Below are 15,633 nucleotides of genomic sequence, written 5' to 3' on the forward strand. Positions count from 1 at the left end.
GAGAGCACGGGGAGAACTTGGACATAATGGGCAGGGGAAACATGGAATAAAACATAAGGAGAGACGAGGGCTCACAGATACACAGAGGGGCACACAGGGGGTAAAAGCCATGAAGGGAAAACACTTAGGGAACAACACAACAGGGCAACTCAGAAAACATGGCCTAAATAAGGAACAAAATACAAACATACAAGAAAACTAAGAACACTGGGCCAACATGGCCCAGGACCATGACAATATTAATTTATTAAAGTTCTCTCTTTCTCTTATATTTAATATAACCACACTACGGACAACAAGCGCCTGTTTTTATGCGTTGTCGTTAGCAACAACGGCGGTAAAACCATTGCGTGTCCGCTTGTTTATTTTCCACATACACCTTTCACAATAAAGCTCAAGATCCTGTTGAGACTTTTCAAAGTAAACTAAATCACGTGAAAGAGGATGCAGAGTGTTTACGGATGAGAAGTAAAAAAGAGCCGCCAGGTGCTAAAAAATAAACCTTAGACTCAAACGTTAGAACAGGCTTTTCTCCGCAGCACGCCGTGTAATTAACACTCACAAAGAAAACGGCGGCCGTTACAACTTTTATCTAAAAATGTATCGTTTCATGCATCGGTTAAAACAACCCACCTCTGGCACTGGTGCCCTACCCTCAATTTTAAATGCATATAGACACTGAGGGTTTTGTGAGGAGCCGTGCTGCTCTCTGGCAGGAAGCACAATGCCCTCCTGTGTTTTAAATGCAGCAACACTACATATGAGCGGGCGGAGGAAGGTTTGGGATCTTCACTCACCCCCGTTCTGTTAGCCGTCTGGGCTGAGGGGCTGGGAGGAGGTGCGGGGCCTCCCTGCTACTGCAGATAAGGAGGTGGTCAGCTTTCCTCCACCCCAGAGAGAAGGGTTACATCTCCTGGGTCCGGGTACAGTTTGCCCCTCTGGGGCAGGGATACCCGGACCTGGGATATAGAGTATGTTTGGGGAGTGTGAATGTGTGTACAGTGTCTATTTGTGTCTGTCTCCACGTGTGAGTGCTGAGTATTTGTTTGTGTATATGGGGGTGGGAATGCACGTTTGTGTCTGTGTGCGCCTGTTCGTCTGTGTCTATATGTCAGCTTGGGTCTTAGACTCCACCTCTCTGGGAACATCTCAGGCTCTCCGAGGTATGGAAGCCTATCTCCCCTCACCACACTCCCTGCCGGTGGCTGATGCCCTTAGACGTTGTTGTGTGTTGGGGGTCCTTGGTGTCCGGGGCTGGGCGCTCATGTATGTACCGACTCACTCCTGGCGGCCGATTGGCGGGGCCTGGCGCCTGTGGCCTGGCTGGGCCCCTTCTGGGGGGTGGGGTGCCCTCAGGCCTCTGTCCTCTCTGGCACAGCTGGCTGCCGGCAGAGCTCGCGGGCACGTCACTGCAACCCCCTCTGGCCTCTGCTCCGTGGCTGCTGGGTGACCTCTCGTTTGGGGCTCTCCTCAGCTCTTCCCAGGAGGGTGGCACGGTTGCCCCTGTGGTGTGTCTGGGGCCTGGATCTCCTCCATATCTGCTTCATGCCCTGGGGCACGGGGCTATGGCTCCCCACACTCCCTAGCAGATCGTTACATGGAGAAACCTCTTGAATAAAAGAGTGGCGATCCACACAGGTGTGCACAGACACAAACTACACCTTTCTTGGCTGCTGCCTCAAAGCACATTGTGCGCTGTTGATCTTGCGTGCTGCACAATAACATGTAATATTTAGTATCTACTGTTATCTACTGTTAGCTAGTTTATTGAGATGGTGTTGTATTTATTATGTTGCTCTTTTTTGTTTGTTCTCTCTTCTGTTTTTTTTTTCTTATCTCCATACAGGTGATCCAGGTGTCTTGTTTGTTTTTCTTGTTTTTTTCCCCCCTTTCTCACCATCTCTTCTCCCCTCTATTTTTCTTTCTCTCCCTCTCTTTCTTTCATTCTTTCTCCCTGTCCTATCCCCCAGTCATGTCTGTCCCGTCTGTAACAACCAAAAATCAAATCAAATAAATACATAATTATAATAAAGGTCAATCAAATGGACCAATATGGCAAGGCCACGATGATCCACTTGGCATCTTTCTTGGCCTTCAGACAACAATTCTGACGGCTAAAGATCCAAACGGGACAGGCAAAACACCCCCTCCAAAAAAACAAAAACACTTCCCGCAAGTCGAGCTGCCCGAGATTCAGAGAATTTACAGAAAATGTTAAATTTTTGTGATTTATATCGTTATTGGGACGGTAGATGTCTTATATCGGGATATGAGATTTTGGTCATATTGCACAGCCTTACTTTGGATTGCTTAATATATTGTCATGTCTTTTACTATTCCTTTGTGATTTATTACTTTTACTGAAGGTTACTCACCATACCAATACCAACTAGATGTTTAAATCTTAATATAAAATGAGTAACAGTAGGTGGACATTAGGTAAGGCTGCACGTTTTGCAGCGATCTCGTATAGAAAATTATTTCTGCATCAGTAATATGTTTTCTTTCTGTCTGTTAATAATCATGTTAATAATCATGTGGAACTGCATATGATTATTTGCAGCTAGCAGGTTTTTAATCCATCAAGTCTAAAAACAACATGTTAATATGGCGAGATCCTAAAAATGATCAGATTATGTTTTAAATATTTGTTCAGTTCTCTTCCAAAGCTGCTGTCTATTGTAAGTTTGAGTGTTTAGTAAAATAAAAATGAAAGTGTTCTAACATCTCACTTGTTTGTTTTTATCAGGCATACATGTGTACTGCTTTTATTGAGACAGATTAAGCTTGTGTTTCTGTATGAAGCTTGTGAGACATTGTGAAACAGATGATACGTAAAAGCAAATTTTGCCAAAGTGCTTAAGATACTCTTTTAAATTATCTTTTTTCCCCTTAAACAAATCTACTACATCATGTGTAATTTCCATTGCAAATATTAATCACAGTTAAATTAAGAGGGGATGGAGCTGTGATGTCATCAAGTACACTGCTGTTCCAATTGTGGAACAATCGCTACTTCTGTGTTCTAGTCTGAATTTATGAAGTCCGGACTAGCAAGAACATGCTTACAAGCTTGTGAACATGAGTATTTAACAGTCTGCAGTCTGTGAACTAACTAGAGACTGACCGATCCGATATTACGTATTGGCATCGGTCCGATACTGACCTAAATTACTGGATTGGATATCGGAGAGAAATAAAAAATGTAATCGATCCATTAAATATCACAAAAGCACCTCACAAAACTTGCGACACGGCATAACTCGGCTCATAACCGTAGCACGTGGCAGCAGTATGCCTCACGTGATAGAGCGGCTGTGTGTATTTGTAGCCTCCCTACCAAACCAGCATTTCATCTCTGAGGAAGTTATCCCAGAGAGAAGTAAAGCAAGTGTGTAAGTTCATCTCTGAATGTTTGTAAAGCATTCCCGCGTTAAGCTTAACAACCGATATATGGAGCGACTGCCTCTCTCTCCCTCTCTTTCTCTCTCTCTCTCTCCTGCTGCTACTTCAATCGTGACACCATCAATGATCAGCTGATCGGCTTTTCTGTCGCCCGTCTCTCTTGTTTGTTTTTGGCCCACTTTGCACCAGAAAGAGGAAACCAGCGGCTGAATAACAGCAGCACGTTTAAGTTTGATAAGCTGTTGTTAGAATTTATTTAATATTACTTTCTACACCAGGATCTTTTTCTATGTAGCTGACGGCTGGTAACTGTGCAGGGGCGGATCTAGAAAGGTTTAGCCAGGGGGGCCGATAGGGCATGAACAGGGAAAAGGGGGCACAAAGACATACTTTTCTTTCTTATTCTCACTTAAAATGTGTAGCTTTTAATAAATAATTATCCGAATCTTACATCCAAAGTTTTAACCTGATGTAAAATGTATATAAGTCCATTACTGTATATAGTAACTGTTAAGTCTAATATACCCTAGTAAGCTATAGTACTTTTTCCTTTGGGAAGATACCATCTGTGCAGTCTGCAATTCTGTTGAAGAAAGATGTTGAATCTATTTAATTATTCTTGAAAAATAATTTATTTCTGGGCATTTTTTCCACACTGCATCAAATTAAAGTCGATTACGTCAATTAAGCATCATGAGGTGGAGGGTGGGGGGTTCCTTATTTTTTAATTTTTTATTTTTTTTGCTGGGAGTTTGCAACCCTATTAGTTAGGTTGCTTAATATTTCTGCTAAGTACTCTTTAAAATACCAGAATAGGGAGGATGGTGCAGGTTTAAGTTTATTAGATTGATCAGTATTGTTGAACTATGAAATATTTTGTGTGCAGTGTATTTTTTGCATACAGGTATAACAGAATAGCTTTAGTGTTTTTGTTGTTTTTTTAACTTGAGTATGAACTTATACAAAAAGCAGCAAGATATTAAAAAAACAGTTTTATTGATTAAAAAACACACTGTATTGGATTCATATCGGTATTGGCCGATATCCAAATTTATGATATCGGTATCGGATATAAAAAAGTGGTATCGTGCCATCTCTAGAACTAACCTCAGCTAACACCAGCTAACAATGTTAGCTCGGTGGGGAGTAGCCTTCAGTAATAGTAATAAAAATCACACAGCAATAGTACATCGAAGATACTGAAGTTTCGTCCGTCCCATTCTTCTTATTAAGTGGTGTCGGAAACGCATTCCTGCCCGTGCACTGCTGCCTCTGGGTCCATGGTGTAACTGACGCCACCAACATTAACAGGACGTTTACAATATTACATGTTTTGTTTGTGTTTCCAGCAATCAGAATCAGAGAAACTGTATTAATCCCAGATGGAAATTGAGTTGAAAAAGAATTAAAAGACTTAAAGTCCGCGGGTTGGACTCAAACCCGGGCCGGGTGCTCTCAGCCATGTGATATATGACTACATGCTCAGCCAACTGAGCTAAACCTGCAGCCGACTGCATTTAATCACCATAATTGGTGTATTAGTGTATTCTATTTATTTCAACAAAGTAACTGTATTCTGAATATCACCGATTTAAACAGTAACTGTAACGGAATACAGTTACACAGATTTTGTATTCTAAATACGTAACACCAATACATGTACTACGTTACTCCCCAACACTGGTGGTGTTTGTCATGTGTGTCTTGCGTATCCAAGCGTCCCAGGACACAGTTAATATAAGACACGGACGCTGAAATAAAGGTGGACATTGAGGCAAGAATATACCTGCTGGTCGATCCGTGGCTTTGCGTCAGACCTGGGGAACATGGCGTTGTTTTTTGTAGCCATTTCCATCTTTGCTGGGTTTCCAAAATGGTGGTTTTGACTTTAGTGAATGAGAGTGAATGAGACGCTCTCATGACTCACTGAGTGACGCTACTGACCAGCCAATCGGCGACATGCAGTTTGACGACGTCACATTTTAGTACCTGCTTAGAAGCCTAACAGGTACGAAAGCAGTAGCAGATAGTATGAGCTGATTAAAAACCCTGAAAACCATGGCGACCAGCGCCAAATCGATGCAGGTGGGTTAAAATTACACACTACAGGCTTAAATCACTGGGAATCTTTTTCAGTTTCTTCCTTTACTTGTTTAAACTGTAAACAGTTTTAGTTTGTATATACCTTACATCAGCGGTCCCCAACCTTTTTTGCGCCACGGAACGGTTTATGCCCGACAATATTTTCACGGAAAGGTGTCGCGGATAAATACAACAAAATAAAACTAGTACCGGTACCGAAAAAAAGATTTATTCATAACACACGTGAAAAGACCCAGGAAAACTGAGTTAACAATAAAAACGATAACAAAATAACGCTAAAAACCATACGTTTCACACCTGAGCCTCTACTCTTGCGGCCCGGTACCAAACGACTCACGGACCGGTACCGGTCCGAGGCCCGGGGGTTGGGGACCGCTGCCTTACATAACAAGTATGAGAAATTCTGAATTTTGTGCCTTTTTTTTTGCAGTGCTTTTGGTCTTTAGATTCATATTTTAATTGTAATTGGTGGACTGCCCCTTCAAAGGTACACGATGATTAATTTAATACGTAAAGGGTATTGTGAATTTATCAATTATCTGATCAAATGTCATTACCACTACAGTAATTTACAATTAATGTTGCTTTTCTCCACCTGCACAGTAAATAACCTGTAAACAGCCGATTAAGCATCCGTCTGCCTTTGGCTGTATTAACATTAAGCAGTCACAAGAAGACACTTTGGTCACATTTTGCATTCATGAAACAAAATGACTGACCTGCATGTGTCCTTGCTAACTCGTCTGTGGGAATCAGTTAAAGGGTTAAAGCAGCGAGGACCCAATCGCTGATCTCACCAGAGACATCTGTCTGTTTGATTTATATCACAGCACATACCTTCAGAGAGAGAAAGAGCTGAGGGCAAGATGCAACACACACGCGAGTACATGCACAGACGTACACGTCGCTCCCTGGGGGTCCCACAGCCTCGTGTCAGGCCGCAGTTAGTCTGTTCAGGACTAAGGACTAAGAAAACCAATTACTAGATTTTGGACAATAAAAAGAATGCTGCCTTCTTTACCTGTGAAACATGACTCATGCTTCAGAGCAAAGACACCTAACCTGACACAGCCATACTAGAATGACCGCAGCAGCTGAACCTCACTGCCCCCCGACAGCAAGATTCACAGATGATACAGAAACAGAGAAGCAGGGCTTTGATATTAGCAAAATCTGAACTGCCTATGAAAATATACCATGTGGTATATAAACTCTGAGAGCACATCCAGAATTAATTTATATTTTCATTTTAACCCTGAAAGCAATCTCAGTGTGTGAGGTTCTGGAAACATTTAAAAACTCAAAATTCTGTGATGTAAAATTGAAAACTATTTTAGATGCACTGTTTCTAAGTCAGGAATAAAGTAAATGTGTGGTATTGACCACTAATGTGTCCCTGAATTAAGATAATGTTTAGAGTTCCTCCATCTCGATAGCCTCCACGGCCAAAGAGCTTGCTTTTGACATGAACTGTTAGGAACACAGAAACATCTACTGCACTAGACTGGAACTCTGCTAACTTCTTCCAATCTTCAGGCAGTGGATCAAAGACGTGTCAGAGAGATATGAGACAGACAAAGCTCGCCCACATGGAAAAGATATATATAAATCTTATAAAGTTTGTATCTGTCTTGTGTGAAACTTGTATGAAAAGCATACAAGAGTGAAAACAGATATAAGATCCCTTGAAAAATATATAAATGAAACTTGTATGTTTTGTATACACATCCAGAAATGCATACACTATTATATATTGTACATATATTTATTAGTTTCAGGTTGGCCATTCTTGTATTTTGCTCGTTTGTGTTGTTGTGTTTGCACATCTCTGTTGCTTGTGGGGCTCGCACACAAGAATTTCACTCGCATGTGCTGTGCCAGTGTGCCTGCACATGTGATGTGACAATAAAAAGTGATTTGATTTGATTTGATTTGATTTGGATACTTCCTAAAACAATATGTGAACGTAATGAGAAAGTGGCCACTTTCATGAGTAAATCATATAAGCCTTACAGTGGGGCAAAAAAGTATTTAGTCAGCCACCAATTGTGCAAGTTCCCCCACTTAAAATGATGACAGAGGTCAGTAATTTGCACCAGAGGTACACTTCAACTGTGAGAGACAGAATGTGAAAAAAAATCCATGAATCCACATGGTAGGATTTGTAAAGAATTTATTCGTAAATTAGGGTGGAAAATAAGTATTTGGTCACCTCAAACATGGAAAATCTCTGGCTCTCACAGACCTGTAACGTCTTCTGTAAGAAGCTTTTCTGTCCCCCACTCGTTACCTGTATGAATGGCACCTGTTTGAACTCATCATCTGTATAAAAGACACCTGTCCACAGCCTCAAACAGTCAGACTCCAAACTCCGCCATGGCCAAGACCAAAGAGCTTTCGAAGGACACCAGGAAAAGTATTGTAGACCTGCACCAGACTGGGAAGAGTGAATTTACAATAGGCAAGCAGCTTGGTGTGAAAAAATCAACTGTGGGAGCAATCATCAGAAAATGGAAGACATACAAGACCACTGATAATCTCCCTCGATCTGGGGCTCCACACAAGATCTCATCCCGTGGGGTCAAAATGATCATGAGAATGGTGAGCAAAGATCCCAGAACCACACGGGGGGACCTGGTGAATGACCTGCAGAGAGCTGGGACCAAAGTAACAAAGGTCACCATCAGTAACACACTACAACGGCAGGGAATCAAATCCCGCAGTGCCAGACGTGTTCCGCTGCTGAAGCCAGTGCATGTCCAGGCCCGTCTGAAGTTTGCCAGAGAGCACATGGATGATACAGCAGAGGATTGGGAGAATGTCATGTGGTCAGATGAAACCAAAGTAGAACTTTTTGGTATAAACTCAACTCGTCGTGTTTGGAGGAAGAAGAATACTGAGTTGCATCCCAAGAACACCATACCTACTGTGAAGCATGGGGGTGGAAACATCATGCTATGGGGCTGTTTTTCTGCCAAGGGGACAGGACGACTGATCCGTGTTAAGGACAGAATGAATGGGGCCATGTATCGTCAGATTTTGAGCCAAAACCTCCTTCCATCAGTGAGAACTTTGAAGATGAAACAAGGCTGGGTCTTCCAACATGACAATGATCCAAAACACACCGCCCGGGCAACAAAGGAGTGGCTCCGTAAGAAGCATTTGAAAGTCCTGGAGTGGCCTAGCCAGTCTCCAGACCTCAACCCCATAGAAAATCTGTGGCGGGAGTTGAAAGTCCGTGTTGCTCGGCGACAGCCCCAAAACATCACTGCTCTCGAGAAGATCTGCATGGAGGAATGGGCCAAAATACCAGCTACTGTGTGTGCAAACCTGGTAAAGACCTATAGTAAACGTTTGACCTCTGTTATTGCCAACAAAGGTTATGTTACAAAGTATTGAGTTGTATTTTTGTTATTGACCAAATACTTATTTTCCACCCTGATTTACGAATAAATTCTTTACAAATCCTACCATGTGGATTCATGGATTCTTTTTTTTCACATTCTGTCTCTCACAGTTGAAGTGTACCTCTGGTGCAAATTACTGACCTCTGTCATCATTTTAGGTGGGGGAACTTGCACAATCGGTGGCTGACTAAATACTTTTTTGCCCCACTGTATATGATTCACTATATGAAGTAGGCCACATCTGATGCAAGTCTTTTATAAGTTTTTACTATTTCTTTTCCATATGGGCGTCTACATGTGCGGCACTTTCTCCTTTCAGAAAGAAAGTGTGGATGACACAGATAACCGGACCAGCACAAGGAAATAAGTGAGATTCTGGAATGTGGGTATATATTTATAAAGGCTCTGACACAGCAACGAGAGATAATAAGGCATAGGTAAACTCTACCAAGACAATAACCAGGGCTGGAAAAAGGATCTAACCTTCAATAAAAAAGCACGCAGTAATTGAAAAGCAGAAACAGAATCTAATGTGTACATTTGGTGCAGTGGCACACTATAAATCCAGTTAAAGCTCCCCAGCATTGTTTCATCTCTTCCTGGACTGTAGAGACTCCCAACCTCTGGCAGCCTGCAGCTCTTTAAAATGTAAAACTAAACCGCTCAGCTAAGATCAAAGCAGGTGTTTCCTGACAGCCTGATCTGATGTCAGCACACAGCTCACCCTGCTGCTGCTGCTCCAAACAAGCTGCGCTTGAGTTTTGAGGCCTCGTCACGCTCGTGACATCTCCTATGAAGAATAGAGTGAAGCGTCTGCAGCCACTGATGACAACATATGACTGCAATCGCATCTTTACAGGAGCCGTCATTGCACTCTGACACTGTAGCTCACAGGAATGCCATGTAAGAATCCCTGTGTGATCATTTAGTCCTCTTTAAATAAACTGGAGTGCATTCATTGTATTCTTTTCTGCAATAGTTCTTAGTAACAGTTGCGTAGCTGTGGCTCAGGAGGTAAAGTGGATTGTCTACTAATTGGAAGGTCAGTGGCTCGATCCCCAGCTTCTCTAGTCTGCATGTATCAATATCCAAGGGCTATCTTCGGGCAAGACACTGAACTGTGAGTTGCCCTCGATTGTAGCAGAGCTTAGAAAAATGTGAGTGTGAAGAAAAGCACTTTGACTGGTCAAATTGAGTATAAAAAGTGCTATATAAGTACCACTTTACCATTCTACAGTGAAAAGGCCAAAAGTAACTAAACTGGACTTTAAAAGCAGGATGTAAGGATCAAATATTACATTTCATGATCATGTTTATGTTCTTTAGGGAACATCTGATAGAAGATATAAACACCATGTATGAACTTTCCAGAAAATGTGTTTCTTTAAAAATGGATTTCATTGACCTTTAAATATAAATTAACTAAAAACTGAATGAACACTGGAGGATACATTGTGATTGGAGCTATTTTTAAACATAAAGCTTATTTAGGAATTCTCAGTACTCGCAAGTTGTAGCCTCACAAGTGCAACACAAGGGAAAGTAATTGGTGGGGTTTTTTGTTCACCGGACACTGCTCTTGTGTGAGGTTTCTTCTCCGTTGCAATAAGCTCCACTACTACCATTGCTTTATGTCAACACTGAGGGTGTTTTCACACCTGCGGGGTTTAGTCCATCTAAATCGAACTCTGGGTTATTTTCCCTCTTGGTGCAGTTCATTTGTGCAGATTTGAACACATTAATCACACTTGGGTGTGAACCAAAACAGCCACATTGAGATTCTTTCGAGGAGGTGTTCTTGGTGTGGTTCCAAATGAACTCCAGAGTGTGTCGTTTAAATGAACGTGATCCTACCTCGATTCAACCCAATAAGCAGGTATGTGTTGCAAATCTAAACTATTAAAACCTCCTGTCGCCACATATGCTTTGAATTCTAGCATGTAGCTAGAAAGATCTGTATGGGGTAGTAACTAGCTGTGATATGAATGCAAATTCTCCATGTTCTTCAACAGTCCACAATACTGCACCTTCTTTCTGTATTTACTTTTGTTCCTCCTGCCCCAGAAACATCTGGCCATTAAGCAGATTTGTAGTGATGTGTTTTGATTTGTTTGAAGTTCACTTGGACTTTTCTTAATGTAAAAAAAAAAAAAAAAAAAAAAAAACCACAGAGAAAACTACAAGTTTACAAACTCATCAACTGATTGGGGCCAGAATAAACTAACTGTAAATGTGAAATTGTCCTTATACACACTGGTAGAAATTCCATGGACTTTTGAAGATTCTTTCAGGGCTTTTTTATGGTGGCCCTGAGAGGCCAAACTGACTACAACTTATGAAAACACCAGCAATAAGAAAAATGCTGCAAAAGCACACAAAACACAACGGAAATAGTCAAAAGCAAACGGAAATAGGAAAAACCACAAAGGAAGTGTTTCTGGGGAGACAATAACCCGACGGACCAGTTGCAGGAACCCAAAACATGGTAGGGTAGGTGTGTTTTATCATGATTCATTTATCATGTTAAGATGATAGTTAGCCTAACACACTTACCTCTCATCTTTTCTTTCCTCACCAAACCGATAGATCCTCCACGTTTTTGTCTCCCAGCACAATTCTTAGCATATTTTGGTTCCTGCAACTGGTCCGTCGGGTTATTGTCTCCCCAGAAACACTTCCCATGTGATTTTGGAAATCTGTTTTTTCCTATTTCTGTTTTCTTTTTTCCTTTTCCGTTGTGTTTTGTGAGCTTTTGCAGCGTTTTTCTTATTGCTGGTGTTTTTTTAAGTTGCAGTCTGTTTGGCTCTCAGGGCCACCGTACTTTTTGGTTTTTAAATGCTTCTTTAGCTTGTTTGATACAATGTTAGCACTAGTCAGATTAGACTTTCCTTTGACAAGAGTTTCATGATATATAATTTGCCATTGTATAAATGAATGAACAACTTATTCAAATGTTTTTTCCTCACATTTGAACATATCTCTCCTCAGTACAGCATTTAGAAACCATTTGGAAAAGGTGTCATGTCTTCAGTGTCTCTCAGCACCATGGACAGCTGCCGTCATAACCATTGAGTCATGATTGCTTATCAACCCAACAAAAAGTCTTGTTGCTTATTACAGGGGTGGTTTGACAAGTTTCTATGAATGTGTCACTGCTTTTTTCCCTGTCATTATAACTCAAGCATTAATCATAATAGTGATAATTCTAATTCTCTTTTTAAACATGCCAAACATCTAGTTTACTCAGAAACTCCAGAGAGCAGCAGGGAGTCGTTTAGCTGAAAGTTGAAATATAACAATAGATCAGGTTAAACCTTTATAGCAGTTACTGAGCACTTTGCCTTGTTTTCTCAGTGCTCACACACCTGGTGAGAGGTTGATGCAGTGAACATTACTCACACTAAGGCACGGCGTGGCCTGCTTTCTGCTCTCTAAGCTTCAGGCCAAAACTGCAGAGATCACTTTGATCTACCGCTTTTGTGTCTTAGCTGATCAGGTACCTGCCGCTGGAGTCAACCAATCACTGTTTCCCTGCTGGGTGAGCGCAGCGCAGGAGGGCCTTTTTTCATCTCCATCCTCTTATCCACTTCTAAAATATTTTCACATTTCACATCACCAAAACCGAGTTTATGTGGATTCTCAGTTGCCTACCACGTGTACAGGTGACAGCAGCCAGTATGATAAATTGACTGGTACCTTTATATCACTATTCATTAAATTTAATTCAGTTTTATTTACACAGCACCAAATCACATCAACAGTCGCCTCAAGGCGCTTTATATTGTAAGGCAGACCCTAAAATAATACATACAGAGAAAAACCCAACAATCATATGACCCCCTATGAGCAAGCAGTTTGGCGACAGTGGGAAGGAAAAACTCCCTTTTAACAGGAAGAAACCTCCAGCAGAACCAGGCTCAGGGAGGGGCGGGGCCATCTGCTGCCACCAGTTGGGGTGAGAGAAGGAAGACAGGATAAAAGACATGCTGTGGAAGAGAGACAGAGATTAATAACAGGTATGATTCAGTGCAGAGAGGTCTATTAACACATAGTGAGTGAAGAAGAAACATGCAATGCATCATGGGAATCCCCCGGCAGCCTACACCTATCCCATATGGAAAAGATATATATAAATCTTATAAAGTTTTTATCTGTCTTGTATGGAACTTGTATGAAAAGCATACAAGAGTGAAAACACATATAAGATCTCTTGAAAAATTATATAATGAAACTTGTATGTTTTGTATACTTACTAAAAAAATATATATGAAAGTAATGAGAAAGTGGCCACTTTCATGAGTAAATCATGTAAGCCTTATATGATTTATATATGATTTACTCATGAAAGTGGCCACTTTCATGAGTAAATCATATATGTTTTTACTATTTCTTTTCCATATGGGATTGCAGCATAACTAAGGGAGGATTCAGGGTCACCTGATCCAGCCCTAACTATATGCTTTAGCAAAAAGGAAAGTTTGAAGTTTGCTCTTAAAAGTAGAGATAGTGTCTGTCTCCTGAATCCAAACTGGAAGCTGGTTCCACAGAAGAGGGGCCTGAAAACTGAAGGCTCTCCCTCCCATTCTACTTTTAAATACTCTAGGAACAACAAGTAAGCCTGCAGTGTGAGAGCGAAGTGCTCTAATAGGTCATTAAGATAAGATGGGGCCTGATTATTTAAGACCTTGTATGTGAAGAGCAGGATTTTGAATTCTAGATTTAACGGGAAGCCAATGAAGGGAAGCCAATACAGGAGACATCTGAAGGTTGGAGATTGGCCTATAATTAGCTAAGGCTGCTGGGTCTAGAAGGCCTGTGGTACATAGCCGATTATTAGAGATAGGTTGATCATATTTAAGATTGAAGCATTAATTAATGGCAGGACTTCTTTGAGCAGTTTTGTAGGAATGGGGTCTAAAAGACACGTTGATGGTTTGGAGGAAGTAATTATTGAAGTTAACTCAGAAAGATCAATTGGAGAAAAAGAGTCTAAATGAATATCAATGGTACTGAAAGTAGCTGTAGATAATATTACATCTGTGGGATGATTATTGGTAATATTTTCTCTAATGATAAAAAATTTATTTGTGAAGAAGTTCATGAAGTCATTACTAGTTAACGTTAAAGGGATGGTTGGCTCAACAGAGCTCTGACTGTTTGTCAGCCTGGCTACAGTGCTGAAGAGAAACCTGGGGTTGTTCTTATTTTCTTCAATCAGTGACGAATAAGATGTTCTGGCTTTGCAGAGGGCTTTCTTAAGAAGCAGCAAACTATTTCTCCAGGCTAGGGATACCGGTGCCAAACCGGTACTTTTGAAACGGTGCCGGTGCTTAAACGGTGCTCAAACCGGTGCTTAAAGAATGGAGAACACAAAATTGGTCCAAAAACCTCTCATGTTCAGCTGTTTTTTTTGTAAAAAGATAACAATGTTAGCCTTTTCTGCAGCTATGGGGCATATATGGTATCACTCTTGGCTGGAAGCAGTGCTTAATCAATGGAAAAAACACAAAGTTTGTCCAAAAACCTCTTATGTTTAACTGTTTCCCACTTTTTCTTTGGTCATTTTAGCCTTTTTGGCCAGGGTGAAGGCAGTATCTGCCATCAAACAAGAAGACAGCCGCATGTACAGTGGGGCAAAAAAGTATTTAGTCAGCCACCGATTGTGCAAGTTCCCCCACCTAAAATGATGACAGAGGTCAGTAATTTGCACCAGAGGTACACTTCAACTGTGAGAGACAGAATGTGAAAAAAAAATCCATGAATCCACATGGTAGGATTTGTAAAGAATTTATTCGTAAATCAGGGTGGAAAATAAGTATTTGGTCAATAACAAAAATACAACTCAATACTTTGCAACATAACCTTTGTTGGCAATAACAGAGGTCAAACGTTTACTATAGGTCTTTACCAGGTTTGCACACACAGTAGCTGGTATTTTGACCCATTCCTCCATGCAGATCTTCTCGAGAGCAGTGATGTTTTGGGGCTGTCGCCGAGCAACACAGACTTTCAACTCCCGCCACAGATTTTCTATGGGGTTGAGGTCTGGAGACTGGCTAGGCCACTCCAGGACTTTCAAATGCTTCTTACGGAGCCACTCCTTTGTTGCCCGGGCGGTGTGTTTTGGATCATTGTCATGTTGGAAGACCCAGCCTCGTTTCATCTTCAAAGTTCTCACTGATGGAAGGAGGTTTTGGCTCAAAATCTCACGATACATGGCCCCATTCATTCTGTCCTTAACACGGATCAGTCGTCCTGTCCCCTTGGCAGAAAAACAGCCCCATAGCATGATGTTTCCACCCCCATGCTTCACAGTAGGTATGGTGTTCTTGGGATGCAACTCAGTATTCTTCTTCCTCCAAACACGACGAGTTGAGTTTATACCAAAAAGTTCTACTTTGGTTTCATCTGACCACATGACATTCTCCCAATCCTCTGCTGTATCATCCATGTGCTCTCTGGCAAACTTCAGACGGGCCTGGACATGCACTGGCTTCAGCAGCGGAACACGTCTGGCACTGCGGGATTTGATTCCCTGCCGTTGTAGTGTGTTACTGATGGTGACCTTTGTTACTTTGGTCCCAGCTCTCTGCAGGTCATTCACCAGGTCCCCCCGTGTGGTTCTGGGATCTTTGCTCACCGTTCTCATGATCATTTTGACCCCACGGGATGAGATCTTGCGTGGAGCCCCAGATCGAGGGAGATTATCAGTGGTCTT

General features: G+C 41.6%; 1 protein-coding gene across 1 annotated transcript in view; it reads left to right on the forward strand.

Annotated features, from left to right (window-relative positions):
* LOC146679162 (nuclear receptor ROR-alpha A-like) overlaps positions 1–15,633 on the forward strand; it is a 192,424-nt gene that overhangs the window by 36,436 nt on the left and 140,355 nt on the right. The gene's annotated exons all lie outside the window — the stretch shown is intronic.

The sequence above is a fragment of the Rhamphochromis longiceps genome, linkage group LG1, assembly GCF_057381845.1.
Source record: "Rhamphochromis longiceps isolate RC_006_pf linkage group LG1, R_longiceps_female_GT1.1, whole genome shotgun sequence".
Lineage (NCBI taxonomy): Eukaryota > Metazoa > Chordata > Actinopteri > Cichliformes > Cichlidae > Rhamphochromis > Rhamphochromis longiceps.